This window comes from Equus caballus, chromosome 2 (genome assembly GCF_041296265.1).
Source record: "Equus caballus isolate H_3958 breed thoroughbred chromosome 2, TB-T2T, whole genome shotgun sequence".
In the NCBI taxonomy this organism is placed as follows: domain Eukaryota; kingdom Metazoa; phylum Chordata; class Mammalia; order Perissodactyla; family Equidae; genus Equus; species Equus caballus.
In genome coordinates, this window is record NC_091685.1 from 41,846,273 (window position 1) to 41,869,350 (window position 23,078).

Genomic DNA, 23,078 nt, shown 5'->3' on the forward strand with positions numbered 1-23,078 from the left:
TTCGCCGGGGCTGGATCAGCCCTGGCCTGAGTGAGCTCCGCCGTCACCAAGGGGAAGCGGCCCTTGGTTACCACTGGCCCGGAGAACACAGAAGGCAAAACAAACACTGGAGCCGCTCCTCGGTGGACTCGCTCCTCACTGCTGGGAACAATTACAAGGTAATCGGCCAGTTCTTAAAAGCCCTCCAGAAGGGAGGCTGCGGGCCCAGCGGGAGGCCAGTTGTAACCCATTCCCTTCCTCTTGCTGAGGCTGCACCCTCCCCAAGGCCCGGGGACCCCTACTCCATCCAGTTCAGGGAAGCCCAGAAAAGCCAGGCTGGAAGTCACAGAGGAAGCCGGGCAAATGCAGAATCACGGGTGGACACTGTCCCCATAGCAGCAGCCACTAAGTCAAGTTTCCCAAACAACCAGTGGGCCCAGCAGGGCAGGTATGGAGGGGACGTCCCTGCAGACCCCAGCCCGGCCTACAGGGGCAGACTCATGACAGCACTGTTCCCTGAGCCCCCTTCCCAGCCCCCTTTCCAGCAATGACCAGCTCTCTTGTAACCCGTCATGAAACGAACAGAAACTCTGCAGTAAAGGATAAAATGCCCAGCTTACCAGGCTCTAGCCGGAGCCGGCAGAGATCGGCAAGGATTGCACCCTGCCCACGGCCATCCCCCCCAAGGGCTGTCCTCAGTGGGAGCCTCAGGCACAGCCTGGCACTGATCCCCACCCGCCTCCTTCAGTCGCATACCTCCTCCCCGGGAACAGGGTCTCCCCCATCAGAGGCACCCCACGGCTGGGGCCTTGGCTGTGTCCTAGGTCCCCTGGAGCAGAAACTGGAGGGAGGCCCGAGTGGAAATGGGGCAGGGGAAGAGATGAGTGTTCCCCACCCCACAAGTCTCCAGGTGTCCCCCGGGCTGGGGGGCACATGCAGGAAGAGCTTTTCTGCCCCTCCCCCACCGTGGATTGACACCTGAGACTCTAACGTCTTCCAGACACCGATTCAAGCCAGGTTCTCTCTTCTGCGCTCCCTCACTGAGAAAGTGGGAGCATCTCCTATCTACCCCCAAGCCTTTTTTGGGGACAGAATGCTGACCTTGGACAGGGATGTGACAGCAGGTTCAAAACTCTGACAAACAGGAAGAGCCACCAGAACACCTGTCCCACCCTCCTGAATCGCCCTGCCCCGCCCTGCAAGGCACTCGGGGCAGCTTTTCCCCAGTCTTACTGAAATCACGCTGGTCTCAGGCTAGAAGAGACGACCCTGGCATCACGGGCCTCCCAGGGGACAGAGAGAGAGACAGAGACAGAGAGAGAAACAGAGAATGTGGCTGGAAAAGAAGCAGAAGGAATGGGAGGCAGGAGGGTGGAGGCCCCACAGCCCCAATAAATGTCAGCTTGGGGCTCCAGGTGGCCGGAGGGTCCCCATCAGGAGGGCAGGGCTGAGGCTCTGAGTGGGAGCTGCCCACAGAGTGGCTGCCAAGCAGGCGACCCTCCTCTGAGCTAGGCTGAGGCTCAGCACTCACGACCAGAGGGGAGGAGGAGGGCAGGGAGCCGGGACGCAGGGCAGGAGGCTGGGGCGCACCTCACCCACCCCGAGCCCTGCCCTGCTCCCCCACCCTCCCAAAGAGGGTTTCCTATCCCCAACCCAGGGAGGTCTGGAAGGTAAGACAAGTCAACAACCTCAGTGACCGGGCGGGCCTGTGGCTCTAGGGCTGAAGAATGGTGACCCGGCCAAGGGCGAGCTACCCGCCTGGGCTGTGCTCTTTGGAGTGAGGGGGGACACCAGCGGCGGCCACAGCAGCAGTGGCAGCTCTACCGGGTGGGCCGAGCACCTTGTTGTTTTTTAAAAAAAAAAAAACAAAAAACAAATCAGTATCTTTGGAGGCGAAGACCTGGCCACCCCAAGTATCAGGAGCCAACCTCCCCGTCCCCCTGTCCCGCTGGCCGAGACCCTGCTTGTCTCAGAGGGACCTGGGTGCCCACTCCCACCACCCACCCTGCCCCTGTTACGGAGAGCTGCTCTTTAGGGGGGCACTGAGCTGTGGGAGTTAGCCTGGGGGGGTTAGAGTCTCAGATCCCAACTCTGACATGCTGAGAACTGAAGTGGAGCCTTTCTAGAACCACCAGACAGAAACTGGCGGAAAGCCCCCTCTTCCCTCTCATTTGAATTGATGGAAAAGTTTCTTCCAGACTTTCAGGTGTGGACGTTGACCTCGGAGAGGGAGGTGAAGGGGCCAAGAACCACTGGACTAGGACTCCAGCCCCTCCCTGGACCGCCCGTCCCCCCTGCCCTCCCTCCCTTTGAGGACTCCCTGCCGGGGCAAGGCGACCATTGCCGCTTTACCCAACGGGAGCCCAGCCAGGGAAGCAGTCACTTAGCGATGTTTTCTGTTTAAAAATCCATACACTGGCTTTCTCCTTGTAGTCTCTCTTCTCACACGGGCAAGGAAAAATTTAAACCTTCAGGAAAAAGTAAAAAGCCTCTTGACCCAGCCTGGCTCTTTTCTAACCACTAACGATCCATTAAGCAAACTGATGGCCTGCCCCACAAGGCAGCGCCTGGGGTGGAGAGACCAAGGCAGACAAGCTACCTGGAGCCCACAGCCTCACAGGAGACACGAAGTCTTCACAGAGTTCCAGGAGAAGCAGGATGCTTAAAATGGGGAGTGGGGGCCTGGGGGGCTGCTAGGACGGGTGTGGGGAGGCCGGGCAGGTGCAAGAGGAGGATGGGGGGGACTCACAGGGAGGAGTCCTGACCAAGGGCTGAGATTTCAATAACAGAGATGAGCTGAGGGAGGAAGCAGGCATGGGAGACACTCGGGCAGGAGAGCCTCGCCGTTGGAGCAGGGGAGGAGCACTCAGGAACCGGAGGGCGCTCAGGTGACTAGAACGCCAGGAACACTGAGTGCAATAATGGCATAGAGAGAGAGAGAGCAAGAGAGAGAGAGGCATGGTCTGGAGTCATGAGGCAAGGGCCTTGAATGCCATGACAGGGAGTCAGGACTCAGGCACCGGGACCAGCTGGGGAGGGGACAGTTCAGAAAGCTTCCTCTGCAGAAGAGCCAGAAGACAAAGCACTCTGAATGGAGAGCTCAGGTGCTCTTTCACGGAGCAGTGACAGTCGCTCTGCACGATGAGAGTGCCACGCGGGGTGGCGGCTCCCTGAGCACAGCAACCATGAGAGTGCCAGTCGGGGCGGCGGCTCCCTGAGCACAGCAACTGATGTCCCTTTATTGTCTCAAGGCAAGGGGACCACAGCGAGGGGGTGGCCTCCGCACAGCACTCCTCCAAACACTTCCTCAAACGCTGTGGGAAAACACTCTTTCTCTCTCTCTCTGTCTCATTCTCTCTCTCTCTCTTTCTTTTACTTTGGGGGAGGTAGGTTAAGACCCAGGAAGAGAGAATTAGAAAATTTCTTTTAGGTAAACAGCAAATTTGAAGTGTGATAACACCAAGAAATACCACTTCAAACCACCAGCAAGAGAAAGCTCTGCTAATTTTGCACTCGCAGAAACAAGAAGAACAATAAATACCCACTCTGCAAGATTGCCGAGGGCATCAGAGGCGATAAATGGACACACACAATGAGGCCAGCAGCTCCCAGCACACGGCAGGTCCTCAAATAATGCCGGGTGCTTCCACGGTCCTCCCCGCACGTGGGCCACCTGTGGGCGCTTTGCCCTTTGCCTGTATGTATGTGTTAGGCGGCGGCTATAACCACCCTTGTTATGCGATGCTCAGGTGTCAAATCTCACCTCCAAAGATTGTCTTCCAACCCCTGACCACAGAGCCAGGGAACCGCGACTTCCTTTAAAGCACAAACACGCCTTAAAGATTATCCAATAAAAACGCTTCGTTTTGTAAAATGGTGCAGCCGTGGACGGTCATGGTGACCTGTGTCTTATAAGAATCACTTCGTATCTGTACACCACGTCCAGAGAACACTGTTCACAACGGCCAAGAGGTGCAAGCAGTCCAAGCGGCCGTGAAGAGACGGATGGATAAGCCATATGGAGTATATACATACAATGGAATATCATTCAGCCTTAAAAAGGAAGGAAATTCTGACACACGCTGTAACTTGGATGGCTGAGCCTTGAGGACATCATGCTAAGTGAATTAAGCCAGTCACAAGAAGACAAATACTGTATGATTCCACTCACATGAGGTACCTAGACCAGTCCAAATCACAGAGACAGAAAGGAGAATGACGGGGGCCGGGGGCTGGGGAAAGGCAGTGGGGAGCTGTCGCTTAAAGGGAAGAGTTTCCGTCTGCAAAGATGAAGTTCTGGAGGTGGATGGTGGTGACAGTTACACAATAATGTGAATGTACTTAATGCCACTGATCTGTACTCTTAAAAATGGTTAAAAAGGTAAATTTTACGTTACGTATATTTTATCACAAGAAAAAAATGCTTCATTTTATATGAAAATAAGGAAGAAAAACTTGAGGCATGGAAAAAGTAAGTGATGAAAGAGGGGTCCCTCTACCCTGACGCGACTGGACCAAAGGCTGAGCCATGCTAGGATGTTTGCCGAGCCATCCCTGGCCATGCTCCCTCTGCATCTTTAAGCCAACCCATGGCCCAGGGCGTCCGAGCACAGAGCTGTTTTCCCAGGAGCCATGCAGAAGAGGGAAATCCACCTAAGCAGAGAGAAGGCCACCGTTCACTTGCTACCAGGCTCTCAGTCTCTCTGCCGACCTCCCTTCCTTTCATTTGCAGGCTGCTTCGGGGACAAGCCTATTCAGCATGCTCACGTGCTGTTTCACACTGCGGGTGCTTCACAAACCTGACGAGGAGACAGAACTGGCAGGAAACAGAAATGGACTTGAAAAAGATAAATTTACGAAAGGCCAAGCCCAAAATGGCTAAGAAGCTGGGACAGGTTGCTGTCCAGGAAATGACTCATGTCTCCCCTGGTCCCTCGGGGCCGCTCCGGGAACAGACACTGAACAGGGCAGACCGAGGTTCTCAAGGTTCTCACGAGGAAGGCGGCTTCTGGCAGACTCTCCCATGGACTGTGAACCTGCCGGCCTGTCCTGGATACCTGCGGTGGCTGGTGCCCAGCGTGGTCCACGAGGGCAGCTCTAGCCACACTCACTGGTGAGGAGCACTGAAACCAAGCTGGAGTGAGGGCCACGGAGCCTGGGGTGCCAGGACCGCCCCGTGGACCCGACACCCTCTCCTGCTGCCACCCACACTTCCTGTGGCCTCTGTCACCCTCCACACACTCACGCTGCAGAACCCAGCAAGCTGACTTCAGGCCCCAGCCACTTTGGGGAAAGAAAGTGCTCTTCCAAAGTCATGGCCTGCAATCGATAAATTGAACAGCCTAAAAAAGCATCTTCTCTAACTCTCAACAGCGTTTGAAAATCCTGGCCACGTCCTTGACCTTGAGACACTGGTTTCCGTGAAGGTATACTCCCCATTCTGCAAGGCTCCCATGCCAGCTCCTCTGCGAGCCCTTCCTCCTGCCCCTTAAACACAGATGTTCTTGAGGGGCCCTCCCTTCAAGGGCTCTTCTGCTCTTGTGGCTTCAGGGGGCATCTCCCCTTGAACTTGACACATCCACCCAACAGCATCATTCTTATGGCAACCTGGCCCCCACTCACACACCCCAACATGGCCCTCTTGCAGCCTCGATATTTCTGCCAATTTCTGTCCTCATCCTCCTGGTCGGTCAGCCAGATTCAAACCCCTCATCTCCCCGGGCTCCTCTTCTGGTCTTCCCACATTACCATCCAAAGGTATAAATTTCCCCACAATTGCCCAAATCCGTCCCCACTCTCACTGTTCAAGTCACTGAACTCCTCCAAGTTGGTCTGCCCGACCACAGTGTGTCTCTGACCCCAAATGATCTTCCAAAAACAATCTCATTTAGGCAGTTTTTTCATTTTGAAAATTTGTCATTCAAAAATGTACAAACGAGACACATTTTCAACACCTAAAATGAACAGCTGTCAACAGTTTGTCACATTTGCTTCTGGTCCTTTTATAGCACAGTAATCAAATGGCCAGAGGCTGTGAACAGGCCGTTCAGAAAACAAGGAAATGCAAACGGCAAACAAACCTGTAGGAAAAGACGCCCAAGCTCCACGGTAATCAGAGAAACACAAAATTAAGTAATAACGAGCTATCACTCTGCACGCCCCAGATTTCTACACAGTCAACACAGAGACAGCACCTGCTGCTGGGCTGGGTGGGGGCATGCGCCCGCATGGCGGGGGCGGAATCTGAGTCGGTGTGGTTTTTGGGAAACAAACTGGGAACCAATGTAGCAATTCCAGTCTGGGGCTTGGGCCCAGAGGAACAATAGCACCCATCCTAAGGACACCTGTACCAGGCGTTTGTTACAGAGTCACTGCCATTTCCAGCCACTCCAAATTAAGTGTATTGCCATCGACTGAACAGGTGGACAACTCCGGTACGTTTGTACCATGAACCATTAGATAGCAATTAAAATAACAAGGTAGAACCACACTGGAGCCTGGGGGCGTTTCCACATGCATGCAGTGAGAAGAGCAGGTGGAATGTGAAAGGTGAGCCCATTTGAATAAAACAATGATGCGCCCGAACATACACACATGTATATGCCTGGGCAGGCAGGAAGGTGTGGAACGATTCGGGTGTATTAACCTTCAATAAAAGGTTTATGTTAAAGGGAAAAAAAAGAACTGGAAAATAACAGATGTTGGCAAGGATGTGGAGAAACTGGAACCCTTGTATACTGTTGGTGGGAATGTAAAATGGTGCAGCCACTATGGAAAACAGTATGGCAGTTTCTCAAAAAACTAAAAATAGAATTACTGTATGATCCAGCAATTTCATGTCTGGGTACACATCCAAAAGAATTGCAAGCAGAGTCTCAAACAGATATTTGTACACCTGTGTTCACAGCAGCATTATTCACAATGGCCAAAAGGTGGAAGCAACCCAAGTGTCCATCGACAGATGAATGGATAAGCAAAATGTAGTCTATCAGTACAATAAATATTGTTCAAACTTAAAAAAGAAGGAAATTCTGACACATGGATGAACCTTGAGGACATTACGCTAAGTGAAATAAGCCAGTCACAAAAAGACAAACACTGTATGATTCCACTCATATAATCAAATTCACGGAGACAGAAAGTAGAAACAGGGCTGCAAGAGGCCGGGGGAGGGCGAAATAGAGAGCTGTTTAATAGGGACAGAGTCTCAGTTTTGCAAGACGAAAAGAGTGGGGGAGATGGATGCTGGTCTGCTGCACGACACTGTAACACTGCAACAACGCTACTGAATTCTACACTTGAAAATGGTGAAGATGGTGTTGCGGACTGAATGTCTGCATCCCCCAAAAGCTCCTACGTTGAAACTCTAACGCCCAGCGGGATGGTGTTTGGAGGTGGGCCTGTGGGAGGTGATCAGGTCATGAGGGTGGAGCCCTCAATATGGGATTAGCGCCCTTTTAGGAAGAAACCCTAGAGAGAGGATCTCCCTCCGCCTGGTGAGGACACAGTAGGACGGCTGTCTGCGAATCAGGAAGAGGCACTCACCCGACACCAGATCTGCCAGCGCCTGGATCTGGCACCTCCCAGCCTCCAGGACTGTGAGACATGAATGTCTGCTGTTTAAGCCACCTTGTCTATCGTATTCGTTATAGCAGCCCGAGATGACGAAGACAGATGTCAAATTTTGTTATGTGTATTTTACCATGAACGACAGGCTGCAGGTTAACATCAGGGCGGGGCAGGAGTGAGAGAGAGAGGGGAAGAAAGGAGAAGGACGGGGAGACAAACACGAAATGTGTCCCCGCGAAGTTACGGATGCGTGTGGATCACCACATAACACGGCCGGCTGTCAGAGTGCTACCGTGCGCATGGCAGGATTTCAGGTGGCCGGCACTTCTGCACCTTCACGTGTCACGCTTCACTCAGAGTCTTCACAACGCGTGTGCAACGTAATCAGGAACAACAACAAAGCTGTTTTCATTGTGGAAAAAACTACAGAAAAGCACGAAGGTTGACAGCACCAAACCCCCTATGTGTTCTGTGCAGAACTGACAACTGCTAACAACGCTCACGCAGGCTGCGGCACGTCTCCTGGGAGATCTTGCGGGAAAAGCTCTCCAGTACGTGCGTGCATTCTCCTTTAAACGTGCGTGATTTTCATCATGACGGTCTTGCTCCAGCGTCTTCAGTGGACTCCTCCTGCCCGTAGGATCGGGTCCAAACTTCTGAGACAGCACCAAAGGCCGTTCCCATGCTGACCTCAGCCCATTTTGTACAGAAAGGCTTTCTGGAACCCTTCACTCGCTCCAAGAGCTACTCCTTCCCCCAGTTTGGCTCACACACCTACCTGTGGTAGTCCACCCCATCCACCCACCCGGCAGGCCGTCACTACAGAACCACACAGACCCTCTGAACCCTCTGCAAGTTCCTCATCACCTTCAACAACGCCTACCCAATGCACCACCCAGCGCAGGGGCCGTCCCTTTCCGTCCCACGACCGCATGCCAGACTTTGAAACAGAACCTTGGTATGCGCCCCCTGCCCCAACCCAGACATCCAGCCATGGTTAGACAAACTTGGGTGAGAAAGCACGCCCTGTGTACCCGACTGGTGGAACAAGACCTGCGCAGACCATCAGGCTTCTCTTTTTCCCTGCACAAATGTGTGGCCGTCTGCGCCTGGGCTCCTGGATCAGCTGTCCATCATCCAGGGCAATTTTCCTCCCTGGACTCTGGGAATCAGCCCCGGAAAAGACTCCAAAAGCATCACAGCATGAAAGTTTCAAGAATAAAAGGTCTGTAGGGTGACACTACCCACAGAATGTTCTCTGCATCCCTCCTACTGAACACATCCACACCCAGGCTGCCCGTCCTCCTGGCTGTTGGTCCAGGGCTGAGAACTGGGAGGTCTCTGGGACTCCAGCACTGAGTTCTGGTTGCTTGTTAGGCTCACCTCCTGAAATATCCCTGCGCCCACTGCCTCTGCACGCCTGCCACCTGTCCACCCACCATCCTGCCTCGCCTTTCCAGAACACTCCCTCCTCACTTCCCACCTGCAAGGTCATCTCCCTTCTGCCTTAATGTGAAGTCCCCTGACTGTGGCACACACGCGCTCCATCCATTCAGGATCTTGGCTTTGCCTCCCTCTCCCTTCCCCACCCAGGAAGCCCTCACTGGGGGCCCCTGGCCCTAAAGCAGAGCAGAAGCACCCGTGGTTCCCCTCGTACTGTGTCATACCCTCAGGACTCTTCCAGCAACCCTCCTGGGATGGCTGCTCCCCGCCCCGTGCCCCCGAGAGAACTCCTGTACACTCCATCAGAGCTCGGGCAAATCCTTCCACCATTTACCAGCGAATTCCAGCAAATGTAGGCTCCACACATGTTGGCTTAAGATAGACCAGTGGTTCTTAACCAGGGTGATTTTTACCCCTAGGAGACATTTGGCCAGGCCTGGGGACATTTTTGGTGGTCACGACTGGGGGTGGGAGGGTGCTACTGGCATCTAGTGCATGGAGGCCTGAGATGCTGCTAAATATCGTATAGTGCAAGGACAGCCCCCCACATCAAAAAATTATCCTGCCCCTACCGCTGACAGTGCCACGGCTGAGAAGCCCGGAGACAGAGCGAGCTTCAGATGAAAGGCTGCAGCGCATCCCCTGGCAAAACCGTTGAATGAGGCCAGAAGCACAACCTGGGACCCCCACATCTGTGACTCTGTATCAGGACGGGGGTTAGGGAGGCACCTCCACTCCATGCTTTGCCGAGCCAGCAGGCAAGTGGCTGAGGAGGAACTCAGTGTGCATTCCAACACTGTCACCAGCCATCTGTATCGCCCTGAGCAAGACAGCAGCCTCTCTGGGCAGCAGGTTTCCTATAAACTGAAGGGTCAAAGGAGATCAGCTCTTCCCCTAAGTGGCTGGACAGATCCTTAAGCCCCTGAAAATTCGTTTCGGAGTTTGGGGAAATACTGTCTTTCCTCCTAAAGAGCCGCAAAGCCCATGAGCATCTTAAAGGCTCTGAGGAGTCCTGCAGGGCAGAAGCTTGGCAGATTTTGTTCAGCTCTAATGGTTCCCACGCTTGAAGAGAAGGGGACGCGGCTCCCCTCCCCCACATTTTCCCACGGCAGCCCACGGGGCGCCAGTCTGGAGGCCTCTGAATCTCTCAGCTCTGTTGCTTCTCGATTCTGCGACGAGCAGGGCCCCTGCCTCCGCGCTTATCTGGCTCCAAAGGACGTGCAAAAGTGTCCTGCAGAGGTGAGTGTTGTACAGTGTGACCTACGGGGCTCCTGACCTGCTCCAGCTGTGCAAAGTCTCTGCGGGGTACACACCACGCCCCTGATCCCCCCCAGTGTAGGTCTGACTAGAGCACTCATTTGTGAATCCAAGGTCAGGAGCCTGCTTTTAGGTGGGTAACCAAGGCTGGTTCTGAGCCCCGTGGGGCCTGTCCTCTTAATCTAGACCAGGATTTGGCAAATGATGACCCATGGGCCTGGCTCACTGTCTGGGGTTTTGTTTGTTTGTTTTTGGTGAGGAAGATTGGCCCTGAGCTAACATCTGTTGCCAATTCTCCTCTAAAATTTTTCTTGAGGAAGACTGTCGCTGAGCTAACATCTGTGCCAGTCTTCCTCCACTTTGTATGTGGGATGCCACCACAGCATGGCCTGATGAACAGCGTGCAGGTCCATGCCCGGGATCCGAACCTGCAGACCCTGGGCTGCCAAAGCAGAGCGCACGACCTTAACCACTATGCTACCAGGCCGGCCCCTCACTGTCTGCTTTTCTAATACAGTTTATTGGCACACAGTCATGCCCTTTTGTACATATTGTCTCTGGCACTCCCGCTCCCCACAATGGTAGAGTCAAGTACTTGCCACAGAGATCATATGGTCCATGAAGTCACATATTTACCATCTGGCCTCAGAGTTTGCTGACCCCTGGTCTAGACCTCAGGAAATGGTGTCTACCACGGAAGAAACAGGGGCCAAGTCTCTCCCCCAAACTCCTCCAAGAGCCTGTCCCACCAGGCCCAGGCCCCCATGTCCACACGCACCGGGATGACACCCAGCGCCCAAAGCACAGGATGTGCCAGGACCCTGCCGTCTGCCCACCCACGCCCACCCACTCCCTCCTCCCCTGCACCTGCACTTCCTCCCACCACAGCCTCCCTGGACCCCCAGGGACCCCCTTCCCTTCAAGCCCAGAGCCTCATTTACAGCAGCGCGTCCCCCTTCTTTAGCTATGCAGCTGACTAGCAAACTTCCAAGCACGTGTCACCCAAAAGACAAACTGGGCACAACTCTGCTCCCACGCTTCTCCAGGGACAGACGAGACACAGTACGAAACACACACCAAAAAACAGAAACCAAACAGGAGGGGATAAAAATAAAAACACAGCCACGAACTCCTTCTCACCCGCGGCGGCCCGTCTAGGGAGCGGCCCCTCCAGAGGCCACAGGCTCAGGCATCGGCCGCACCCTCAGCGCTCGGCTCCTCCCCAACAGACGCGGCGGGTTCTTTGAAGAATGAGCATCATCCTGACACCTGTCCCAGAAGACCCCGGGGTGGGGGCGGCCAGACCTCGGGACCCAGGAACACCCCCCCCCACCCTGCTGTAGGCAGGAAGGGAAGGATTAGGGACCCCCCAGGGAAGGCGCCAGCAGCTCCCGTGGCAGTGACAGCACATCCAGGGGGATTTCTGTGTTTTGACTCAGAGGCAATAAGTCTTTCCATTTAAACGAAGGCAGACTAAACTGCAATGCTGAGGAAAGCCCCTTGGAAACAGTTGGCTCAGGGTGACCACTTCGGCCAGGCGAGGCGGGGGAGAGGCTGCGGCCGGCCATGGGGCCGTGAGCAGGCAGGACAGCAAGGGCCACCCCACCCTGGCTCCCTGCTGGAAGGTGCGCCCGGCAGAGGCAGGATGAGCTGTGGGCACAGCCGCTCTGAGGGGTTCTCAGACCCCCGCCCAGCTCCCGCACGGGGCCCTCCAGCCCTCAGTCCGGTCCTCCCAGGCCAGCCCACCCACCAGGAAAACACTGGGCCACAAGCAGTCAGTGACCCCGGAAAGCGACGTCCCATCTCTCATCCTCTCAGCCATTCACGTTGCTCCCGCAGCCACAGTCCAAGGGGCAGTTTGGGGCGACCACTCAGACAGCACCCACTGACCATCTGTGGGCACTTCTGGCCACTCCAAGTGCTGCCACAGGGTCAAGCCAGGTGGCCCCCATGGCACACAGGTGAGGAACAGGCTCAGAAAAGCGGCATGAGCAGCCCTCAGGGTAGTGCTGGGAGCACACCCAGCTCTTCTCCAGCAGTCCCATGGGGTGTCACTTCATTATCCCAAAATCTCATGAGCACCAAAGGCCAACCAACCGAAGGCAGGGAAGAGCAAATTCAGCCCCATGGAGAACATTCTGCCTGCCCCCGCCAATGCCAGCGGCCGGCCCAGCCATACTCCTGGGGACAGACAGAATACAGGAGGTGTGGGGTGGGGGGTGACCTCATGGACCCCAGAACCCTTGTAGCATCTTCTCTGCTCCTGGGCAGAGTCAGGGGAGACAAAGGGACCTGACCACATCTTCCCTCCAGTTTCTATGGAGAAGAAATTCATCTGCAGGGAGCTTGATGCCAGCCCAGGAAGCAGGGCCACCCAAGCGAAAAGGCAGCCCCACCAGGCAACTGGCTGCTTTTAGAAACACACCCTGCTCATCCCACACACATTAGCGGGCAGCTAAAAGAGGGAAGTGAGCGCACCGGCTCTCCGGATAAGACGAGGGCAGAGAGGATGCTGGTGGAAAGCTAATGACAGGATTCAACTCCGCCACCCAAATTTGTCCAGACGGCCTCACAGAGAGGGGCCTTGCAGCGAGCGAGAGCCTGCGCGGGAGGAAGCGGGAGCAGGGGGCCTCCCCTGGGCCAGGCTCTGTGCTGAGCCCGCTCCTGAGGTTCTGACCACACGGACCCCCCCCAGCCTGCCTCCAGCCCGGCCCAGGCTCCACACAGGGCCTTCCCAAACGCTCACCTGATCGCACCAGTCCCCTGCTTAAGACCATCTGGTAGCCATCCGTGAAATACACAGGCCCCATTGGCAAGTTTACTGACTGCCTACGAGGGACCAGGCACAGCGCCCCCTCAAGGACAATGGTCAAAGTCTCACATATAAAAATATTTTATGAGCTAGTTCTGATGACCTTTCTGGCCTCATTCCCCTCCCCTGCCACCACCCTCCCCCGCCAAAACACACCATCACTCGGCGAAAACCCACACAGTGTCCCTAACACGTTGGGGTGGGCATCCGACTGCTCTGCCCAGCCCCTGGCTCCACTTGTCCTGGGGATGCACCTCGATTCTGTCTTGGAGGCCCCTTCTCCCCACTCCTGGCCCTGGGCTGTGGGTAGGTCCTGCTCTACCCCAGGCCCTGGGGGTGGGCACACGGCCTCAGTCTGCTGCAGTGGGGCATCACCCACTCCTGTGACAGTGAGGATGCAGGCCCGTCATAGCCAATCCTGAAACTTTTGCTTAAATGACCTTCTGAAAATAAGGCCAAAAAGAAAGAAAACAGATAATTAAATAGAGAGAGGCAACTGCAGATGCTAGGGTTTGAGCCTCTGGATCCAGCCGTGCCTGAAAACCCTTGACTTTTTAGCTGCTTACAGTTTGGCAAACCGATTTTTGCTTGAGGCTGTTTGGATTGGGTTTTCTGTCCCCTGCTACTGGAAAACTGACACGTCAAGCTTTTTAAAGACTCTAGTTTTTTGCTCATGCTATTTCTTCCACCTGGAACGCCCTGGCTTTCTTATCAGCCTTCTTCCCATAGAGACTCTGAAATCAGACTCAGGCTCCCTCTGGAAAGCCTTCTGACTCTCCTGTGCCATGCAGACGCCCCTCTGTGTCTTCCAGGACCTGTGTGTGTCTCCACTCATTCACCTGCTCCTCAGAGTCGCTGAGCACCTGGCCCCGCCCCCCAGTTACCGCAGTCCTAGATGCACAGACGCTGTGACCGCTGCTTTTCTCACCTGTCTCTCCCTCCTTGGAGGCAGGGACCAACTTGCTCTGTCACTAGCCCAGAGCCTGGCACACAGCAGGTACCAGGTAAGTGCTGAAGGAGACAGGAGCAGCCCTGCCTCGCGGTGGCGCACCTTATCCGTGGTCACATCATGTGCCAGGGGACGGCGGTGGGGTACAGAAATCCAAGCCCGTCAAGGAGCAAACCCTGTCAGTTCCACCTCCAGTCTATCCAGAATCCAGCCACCTTCACCACCTCGCTGCTCCCTCCCAGGCCCTGGCACCAATCTCCTATGCCCTGACTCTCCAGAGGTTCCACTCAGTGAAAAGCAGGTGGCCCTCTGTGGCCCAGAGGCCCTCAGCCTCCTGCACCTCCTCTCCCCTCTCCTCTCCCACACTCTACCCTGCCTCACTGGCCCTCTGGCTGTTCCTGGCACATGCCAAGTTCCTACCTCAGGGCCTTTGCACATCCCAAGACCTCTGTGTGGTACCAGGGACACTGGGCTTGGGTACCCAGTTGGCTATTCCCTCACTTCCATCAGGCCTCTGCTCAAAGGTCATCTCATCACCAGACCCTTGCCCAGCCACTCTGCCCCCAGCACTCCTGCCCCTGTCCCTGACTCAGCCTCTTCCACAGCACTCTCCAACGACATTCACTTGGCCATCTGCTTAAGACTTACCCCCCTACAAGAAAATGTGCTTCACAGGGGCAGATGTCTTGTTCCCCTCTGTGTCCCAGGGCCTGGAGCAGCTCCTGGCACAGAGCAGGTGCTCTGTGAATACCCGCTGAATGAGTGAGTAGCTCTTTCCATTCCATGAAGCCACCTGCCCACAAGGCCACACTCCACAGAAATGCCACCTGGTGGAAGCAACACCCAGGGCCTCCCCTCCTACACTGCCTTCCTGAAGGGTCAGTCAGGCGTCCATCTGTCTGTCTCCCACCTGCTCTGGAACCTTCTCTAACCGATCTGCAGCACCTCTGCCCCCAGCCTGCCCTCCAGGCCTCTCATTCCTCGAGCACTCGGTCCCAAAATGTGACAAGAGCTCACGCCTACACAGACCAAACTGTGGCCAGTGTGCAGGGCTGGCTGGGACCCAGGAAGCAGGGGGAAGCCGCAGCCCTTCTCTCAGCCTGCACCGGCCGCCCTTTCCTGGAAAACCCCATCAGCAGTGGCAGCACAGCAGGCTCCAACAGCTGCCACACGCTGAGCCCGGGGGCCAAGCTCTGAGAGTCCACACAAGCCCTCCATTCAGGGGGCAGCAGGTGGGGGGCGGCTGTGCTCCAGACAGGGCTTCTGCAGCCCCCCACTGCCCGCCTGGCACAGACCTGTTCACAAGGTGCCCCCATCACAGCCCCATCCCTGCCACCCCCACCCACTTGGTTTTCCAGGAAAGAATGTGTCTGGTCTGGATCCAACAATGACCGTCTGAAATGGGTTCAGCTCTAAGGGGTCAAGGGTCACAGGAGTTATCATCACAGAGCTGTGGCTCCAAGGTGGTCCTGCCCATTCCCAGGGAGAGTCTGGGCGCCAGGAGACGCTGGCTGCCTTCTCGTCCTGCCAGGAGCCACACACAAAGTTCCCTTTATGGGAACGAGGCAGGCCAGGCACTGGCGATTTTAGCCTTAGGGAACCCCAGGTTTGGGTTTTCTCCAAGGGCATAATCAAGCTTTGTCTTGACTTTGCCCCAACCCCTCCCAGGCTGGCCTCCTTGTTGTGTACACAGCGTCTAGGACCCAAGTCCTTCCAAGCCGACTCTTATGAGAATGGGGACAAAGAGACACCACAGAGGATAGTAAGGGACGTGCATCCAGCACTGAACACAATCCACATTCCCCACCAAAACCTCACTGAGGACCTACTACGTGCTGAGCAATGGAATCGCAGTGGGACCCGCCACAGAGGAAGGTGATAGATGTGACGACAGCTAATGAGGACACAATTCAATGATGCAGGGGATTGCTGTCCCACTATGTGCTGGTGCTGTGCCCGCAGCGGGTCCATGGCGGTGAGAAGCTCAAAGAGCTGGCCCCCTGGAGCCCACTCCAGCTGCATCAGATGCGACAACCTCCTAAGAAAAGCATGAACGTGTGATTACGCACCAGGGACTTGGTCCCCTACTTGGGCACACAAAAAAGATATGGCCTAAAAAACATAGGAAAAAAGAAATGGAAAAAAACCCTAGGAATTGTGACCGAATGGAGCAACCAGGACACCCTGAGGAGGCATTCTGGAGCTCGATTTCAGGTGGCCAAGGGGAGCTGGTACACATCAAGCCTGCATGTGATCCTCTTTGGGGGCTGCATCCTGGTTCTCCTTCCTGCAGGAAAAGTCCCCCTGAGTTTCCCACTAGCCACAGGGAGGAAGGACCCGAGAGGAAGGGAGGGAAGAGGCCCACAGCCAGCTTCTCAGGTCCCGTGCCGCATGGCCCCTGCTATCTGTGAGCATCGCAGCAGAAACTTATTCCCTATCATCCCGGAAGCCCAGCAGTGGGATGTCGATGGTGCGGACACGGTATTGTCTTGCTCAGGCCCAGGAAGCCTTAACGATCTGCAAAGGCCGCATCTTCAGGATCTGCCCAGCTCAGGCTTTCAGGGCCTGAAGATACCGGGGCAGCCAGGTGTGAGAGAGAAACCACCTCCTTGGATGGAGACATGTCTAGCGTTCTCCCTTCTCTGCTTTGTGCATATCTGGATTCCACGAAGGCTAAAAATTAAGCCCAAATTAAGCTGTCCACTGCAGACAGGGCTCCAGGCCCAGGTGAGGGGCAATGGGGTCCAGCACTGACTTCCAGGCACCGGGCGACATGGCAGAACAGACCCTCGAAGGTCAGCTTTGGCACCCGGGCTATCCAGCAAGTATCTTCCGAGATCCACCATGGTCTCCGCCAACAGGCCCTGAGGGACGACTCCCCATGCCAGCCAGGGGGAGAAACAGAAAACCCCAGCAATTCTGTGGAAGGAGCATCCGCTGCTGAGTGCCAGGCAGAAGGACTGGGGGGCCGGAGAGGGGCCAAGTCGAGCCGCCAGCCCCCTCGGCTCGAGCCCAGCAGGCATTAGTCTGTTCCACTGAGACAGTTAAAGCCGCCAGCCCAGCCAGGGCACTTCACGGAGCGGAAAAGGTCGGATGCTCAGACAGAGGGTCAGGAGTGTGGGTTTCCCCTTTCCAACATGGTAGAAGGGAGGAGGGGCCACTGGCAGGAGCATCGGGCGGGCGCTGTGGAGGCTGAGAAGTCCTCGAAGGCCAGAGCAGGGGAGCGGCGGCCACCCTGCCCCTAGACATTCGCTGCCCCTCCACAGCCAGCATCAAAGAGAGACAGCTAGACACTGTCACCAGGGGGAAGGTCACATGCAGGTCAGTGTCGGCGGCACGGGAAGGGAGTGACCTATTTCCAAGGCCCGTTCAGGAACCTCCCTGTAGGCCAGACGTCTGACGCAGCCAGACAACAAAGGAAAGAGGGGCCAGGGTGGGGGCTCGAGGTGTCTGATGGCCCGAAACGGCCCTCCCCTCCATCACAGGCCCTCCCCACCCCCGCCACACGGCAGCCTCCTGCCGAGCGTCGGAGTGGCCAGAGCAGGACTGAACTACACCACCACCTGCCACCTGGTGCCAGCTCTCCTGATCCTTCAGAATATCGGCCAATTTTCAGCCTCGGTGGAACCAGAGGTGGTCCTGGCCTCCCCAGGATTCCGCCCATCTCTCTGTTTCTCACAGGCTCTGAGAGGAACACCTGCACCCTGGCCTTCTCCACAGACACGCCTTCTCAGTCAACCATCAAGCCGGTACTTCTAAACCTTGCGTGCCAACAGGTCAAGTCACCATACAAATTGGGGAGAAATAACAAAGGAGAATCTGTTGAAAACTCGTGAAAGTGAGAGCCAGGCAGGGGCTTGGGAGCTGACAACCCTGGGCTGGAATCCCACATCTGACCCTCCCCCAGCTATGGCCTGGCAGTTTCTGAGCCTCGGTTTCCCCATCTGCAAAACGAGGACGATAACCTCACAGGGATGGTTTGAGGGTTGGACGAAGTCAGTGCACACGCATGCCGGGGCCTGGGACACACCGAGGGCTTGTTAAAGAAAAGCTACAGAGACGGGTCCAAGACAAAAAAGAAGGAACTCAGGCACCAAGGACAAAGCCCCAGGGATTTGGGTCATTAAGAAAGAGCCAAGCAAGGCCCTCATGGGATGGGAGCCCAGGGGGAGCAGGCATTGAAATCCTCTGCCCAGTGCTGTTCCCAGGAGTGAGTCATCCGGGACAGCCTTTGCCCACCTGTACAACAGACGCATCGTGCTTGCTCCCCCACAGGGTCGGAGGCTGCAGTAAGTACATGAACAGCGGGAGCCCAACAGAGCCACGTGCAGTGAGCACTCGGTCAACGGCGCCCATGGGCACGGCCTTGCTGCTGCTGCAGCACCAGCCCACCCTCCCCATAAACTGCCACCCGAGATACCCTGCGGCGGACCAAATCCTCCCAGAACTCGGCAATGCCCTGGCCCGCCCAATGCCCCCAGGCTGCCTCTCGTGACTCAGTACGACTCGCATGGTAATGTTGCTGAAATCAGCTGGTCCTGGAGTCAAACGCATGCCACAGCAACAAGCGGCAGCTTCTTAGACACCAGCCACTCCTCCTCTCGGTGGGTCTCAGATGTGATGAGCAGAGCATTCACGAGCTGTTCCTGTCTGTCTCCCTCACCGGTGTGTCAGCTGCTCGACTGGCTCTCTTGGCCACTGTGGCTGAAGAGTAAGTGTTCACTAGAGGTCTGAAGAACGGAGCTGGAACACCTCTCCAGCAGGTACCAAGGTGACGCCCAGGAGGTCAGGGCAGGTCCAGAAAAAGTTGCACAGGGTCTGCTCTCTCCCAAGAACGGGCCCTGGAGCTGGGAGGCCAGGCCGAGCCATCCAGGATATTCGGAATTCCACCACACGCAAGTGCTTTCTTTGTAAAGAGCTCTGGCTTCACCCTCCGCGCACCGCTAACCCAGAAACTCGACGCTGCAAAGCAGCAGCTAAGCCCAAGGAATGCAAATGTTTAAGGCCCACCGCCGGGGGTGCCTCTGCAGACTAAACTAAGCAGGTCTGAGAGCTTTCTGCAGCTGTGTGCGTGTGTGTGTGTGCAGGCACGCGTGCATGTGTGTGTGTCTGTGTGTATTCAAAGGGGGGAAGGGGAAGGTTCTAAGGGAAACAAAACTATTTCCAGCACCCGTCATTTCACTGAGGACTTTCAGCCAGCCTGTCCCATGACCGTGGCCTGGGGAGTGGGTCAGAGACTCAGGAATTCAGAGAAGTCAGTGGAGTGGAGGAGAAGCAAGACGCCTATTTTAAAAGTGGGGAGCATCTTCCATTGGCGCTTGGGGTGACCCCGCTCAGTCATGCCAACCCTCCGTGAGCAGAGCTTCCGGTAATTCCATCCCACTAAAACCAGCCACAACAGCAGGTGTGGCCTCCAAAACACTGGTGATGTAAACTAAAGTCCCCACAAGGAGACAAGAGACACGGAGCCCACTCTCCAGGGCACCTTCAGACGCAAGGCTGTGATCAGCCGGAGCAGGGGCAGCCACCGGGGGACGGGCACAGACTCCACAGCTGGGATAAAGTGATGGCGGAAAAACAACTGGCCAGTTCAGTCCCACCATGTGCCAGGCACTGTACTAGGCGGGCACCAGGACCCAATGGGGACGACCAAGGTCTCTGCCCTGGAGGATATTTCAGCGACTCCCACCACGTCCTCCAGAACTCCCAAACGCCTCCTGGATTTCTTACAAGGCCCCAGCCAGGCACCGAGTGTGGGCACCAGCCCCAGCTCCGTTTCACCAACTCCCTTCGAGACGTGGGGTGAATCCGCTTCTCCTGCTCCAATGCCTGAAATACTCGCGAAAGGAAGGGGACGGGTGCATGCTTCCTCGATATCCAGCAATAAATCAGAAACACTGGGTGAACCAGCTGTGTGGAAAACACCCCAGTGATAGTGTGCTCTGGAACACCAAGACACAAGGGGCTCTCCCGGCTCTCCAGGACCTTCCAACCAAACAGGGGAGGCAGCGACTCCCCACATCTGCCACATGCCTGGGGTAGGGCCAGGGGAGGAAAGGCGAGAGGAGGTTAAAGCCACCTGGCTGCGGGAGGGAGAAAGAAGGAGTTGCAGATGGATCTGAAGATAGAGACGCACCCAGCACATGGAGGGCAGTCCTGGCCTGAGAGACAATGATGGTCGGTTATCACCCTCCAGTGTGTCTTGTTCCTGCTGCAACCCTCACCCCCCACCCCCAAGCCCAAACAAATGGCTAGCATATAGCGGGTGCCCAGTAAATACTTGTAGAAGGAAGTTACTGCTATGCAAATTCAAGAGGGAGGCAAATAGAAACCAAAGTTGGTGGAGGGGGACCCAGAAAGAGTGAGAAACAGACACCAACTTGGATGTCTGGAGTCCCAGGCAGGGGACTCCGGCCCTGTCCTGAGCAGGTAAGTCTGGCTGGCTGCCACAACAGAAGCCACTTTGACCCACTGGCCTTGAAAGTACAGATTCCCCTCCACCCTTTTGAGAAGGAGAGCATCCCGACTCTGAGCCCAGAAGCAGGCAGGCAGGTGGCCGGCCCAGGGCCAGGCCCAGCCAGGGTCCTCCCAGGAGGTCTGGGGCTGGATGCTTGGGGACAGGGAAAGGGGGAGGCAGCTTTCCACCTAAGGCCAGCAGCTCAGGTGGCCAAAGACGGGTGGGTGTGGACACAGGAACTAACTCAAAGTGGGCTGTCCTGCCTCCAACCACGACGCTGCTCAGAAGCCCACCCTCGGAGAGGTGGCCCTACCCACACCACCCCCACCAGAACCGCACCAGCCTCGCCTGGGCCGGCAAGGAGCCTGCGTGTCAAAGCCATGTGAAACCCACCACCTCCTGCCACCCCGATCCAATCTCCCCTCTGCCCCTTCCTGGCCCCACGGGCTCCTCTCCCTGCTCCGGGGCTGCTCACAGTAAAGCCATGTGCCCACTCAACATCAGCCATGCAGGCCAGCCGACTTCACCAAGCCCCTAACCCAAGACGGTTCCCATCTCCTCCTCAACTCCACCTCAGAGGGAGCAGCAGGGGCCGGGGGTCCCTAGGAGGGGCGGAGCAGCAGGGCCCCCAGGCCTTTGTCCCTCCAGCCGGCCAGCCTCTCCTCCTGCCCCTGCATTTCAAGGCCCCGGACAAGGAGTAGCCACGTGGGGTGAGGCCCTGATCTGACGGGGGTGGGACACGTTCCACGGCCATAGTGAATGACACACTGTGGCCGTGGTGGCTTACGCGGCCTGGCCTCCACCAGCTTCCCCTCTCATCAGCTCGCCACAGTGATCTGCAGCCCCGTGACACTGTTGCTGGGTGCCCTCCTTGCACTGCCCCTCGGGGCCCACCTCTCTAGTCCCTAACTACTCTTCAGGACTCCCTGCAGGACCCCCCAAGTTCAGGTCCCCGGGCTCAGGGTCCCTCCTTGGAGCTCTCCCTTGCACCAGACACTCAGTTATAGTTACAGCTCATGTGACCATCCCCACCACAGACGGCGAGCCGCCCAAATTGCTACATGTACAAAGAACAATTCTCCGAATGAAGGAAACAGCTGCCTCCGAGGCCCCAGCCACTGGCTTCGTCCAGTCCTCTGGGGGATTCGGTAAGGTTCATCGGTGTGGAAGCTGAAGCTCAAAGAAGCAAAGTCATTTTTCTGGGATTCAGGTCAGAAGCCAAATCAGAACTCACGGTCTCCCCAGGATGCTGGAAGCCTGAGTGTCGGGGACAAAGAGGAACGCGGCGGGAGGGTCTCGTGGGCCACAGGACGAGGCCCTCGTTCCCTGCCTCCTGTCTCCACGGCAGCCTGGAGACGCTGAGCCTCAGGAAGGGCTGAGGCTGCCCGAGAGAAGAGGCAGCAGGGCATGCAGACCAGGCAGGGACCAGAGAGGGTGGCCAGACCTATGCTCCACGGGGCAGCCGAGGACCACGGGGCATCACAGGCCTGTGGATGCCCACACCCACCTTCACCCCTCACCCGCGGCCAGCCCAAACCCCACGGCCCCCCTTGCCAGGCCACAGGAAACACCATCTCTCCCCACGCTGCAGCTTCCCAGAACTTCCCAACCTGCCGGAAAGGGAGCATGAGGGCAGTGCTCCCAGTGGTCCTACCTGGCTGTCAAGGGGCCACGACGGTCCACCCTGCGTCCCCTGGCTCCTGGGGGAGGCTCAGTCAGACCCTCGCGCCAGCCTGCACTCTCTGGGGCAGGCCAAGGGCACTGGGAAGTTTCAGAAGAGCACGGGCTTAAAACCCCAAGGACAACGACGTGGGGCCGGGACTCCCCTTCAGCCTCTGCCCGGGTCCTCGTTTCCTGTCTGCGTGTCCCACGAGGCCACCAGGGCAGGACGGAGGCCAGCACACAGAGCCTTAGCAAATGTGGAACAAGTGGAAGGTCAACACAGAATGAAAAGCACCCACCCAAGGAGCCACTCCACGAGTCCGACTCGGCTTCCGACCTGGATGCCAGACAAATTACTTGGCCCCTGTGAGCCTCAGTTTCCACATCTACAAAACAGACAGAACAAATCTATAAAAATATGTTCCCAGATACCCAAACTGAAAATCCTGGAGTCATACTGATTTTGAGAATGATATTTATTAAGTACTTACTACACATGAGGTACCATGTAAGCTTCTGGCGGTTTTGCATACATACATCCCCTTCCACCAATGCCTGATGTCTTCCCTTCTTCCCTTTCTCTTCTCTTTCCAGTTCTTATACATCCTAAGGTCCAGCTTCAACATCATCTCCCCCAGGAAGCCTTCCTGGATTCACCTGCTGAGAGTAAACCCTAAACTCCACCAAAATGCTCCAGAATTCCGCTCGCCTCTCATTGCCTTTATTACCCTCTCCCTGACATGATATTGAGTTATCTGTATATTTGCCCTCTTCCCTTCCAGAAAGCACACAAAGTAAGCTCTCCAAACCAGGATTAAGGATTACAAATTCCAAAGCGTGTTCCCTCCTCGGAGCAGGAAGGCACATGGGCGGTAAGGCCCCACCCTACTCAGTCCATTCTGGGAGGGGCAGCACCTGGCAGCTCACCCACGTCCACTCCTCCCCCCATG

At 56.3% G+C, this 23,078-nt stretch overlaps 1 protein-coding gene and 1 long non-coding RNA gene across 2 annotated transcripts in view; one reads left to right on the plus strand and one right to left on the minus strand.

Annotated features, from left to right (window-relative positions):
* SPSB1 (splA/ryanodine receptor domain and SOCS box containing 1) overlaps window positions 1-23,078 on the minus strand; it is a 68,671-nt gene that overhangs the window by 28,582 nt on the left and 17,011 nt on the right. The gene's annotated exons all lie outside the window — the stretch shown is intronic.
* Window positions 25-18,087, plus strand: LOC111770413 (uncharacterized). The gene is made up of 3 exons (XR_011436558.1): window positions 25-158; window positions 13,873-14,064; window positions 15,678-18,087. It is a non-coding gene; the product is annotated as an uncharacterized lncRNA (long non-coding RNA).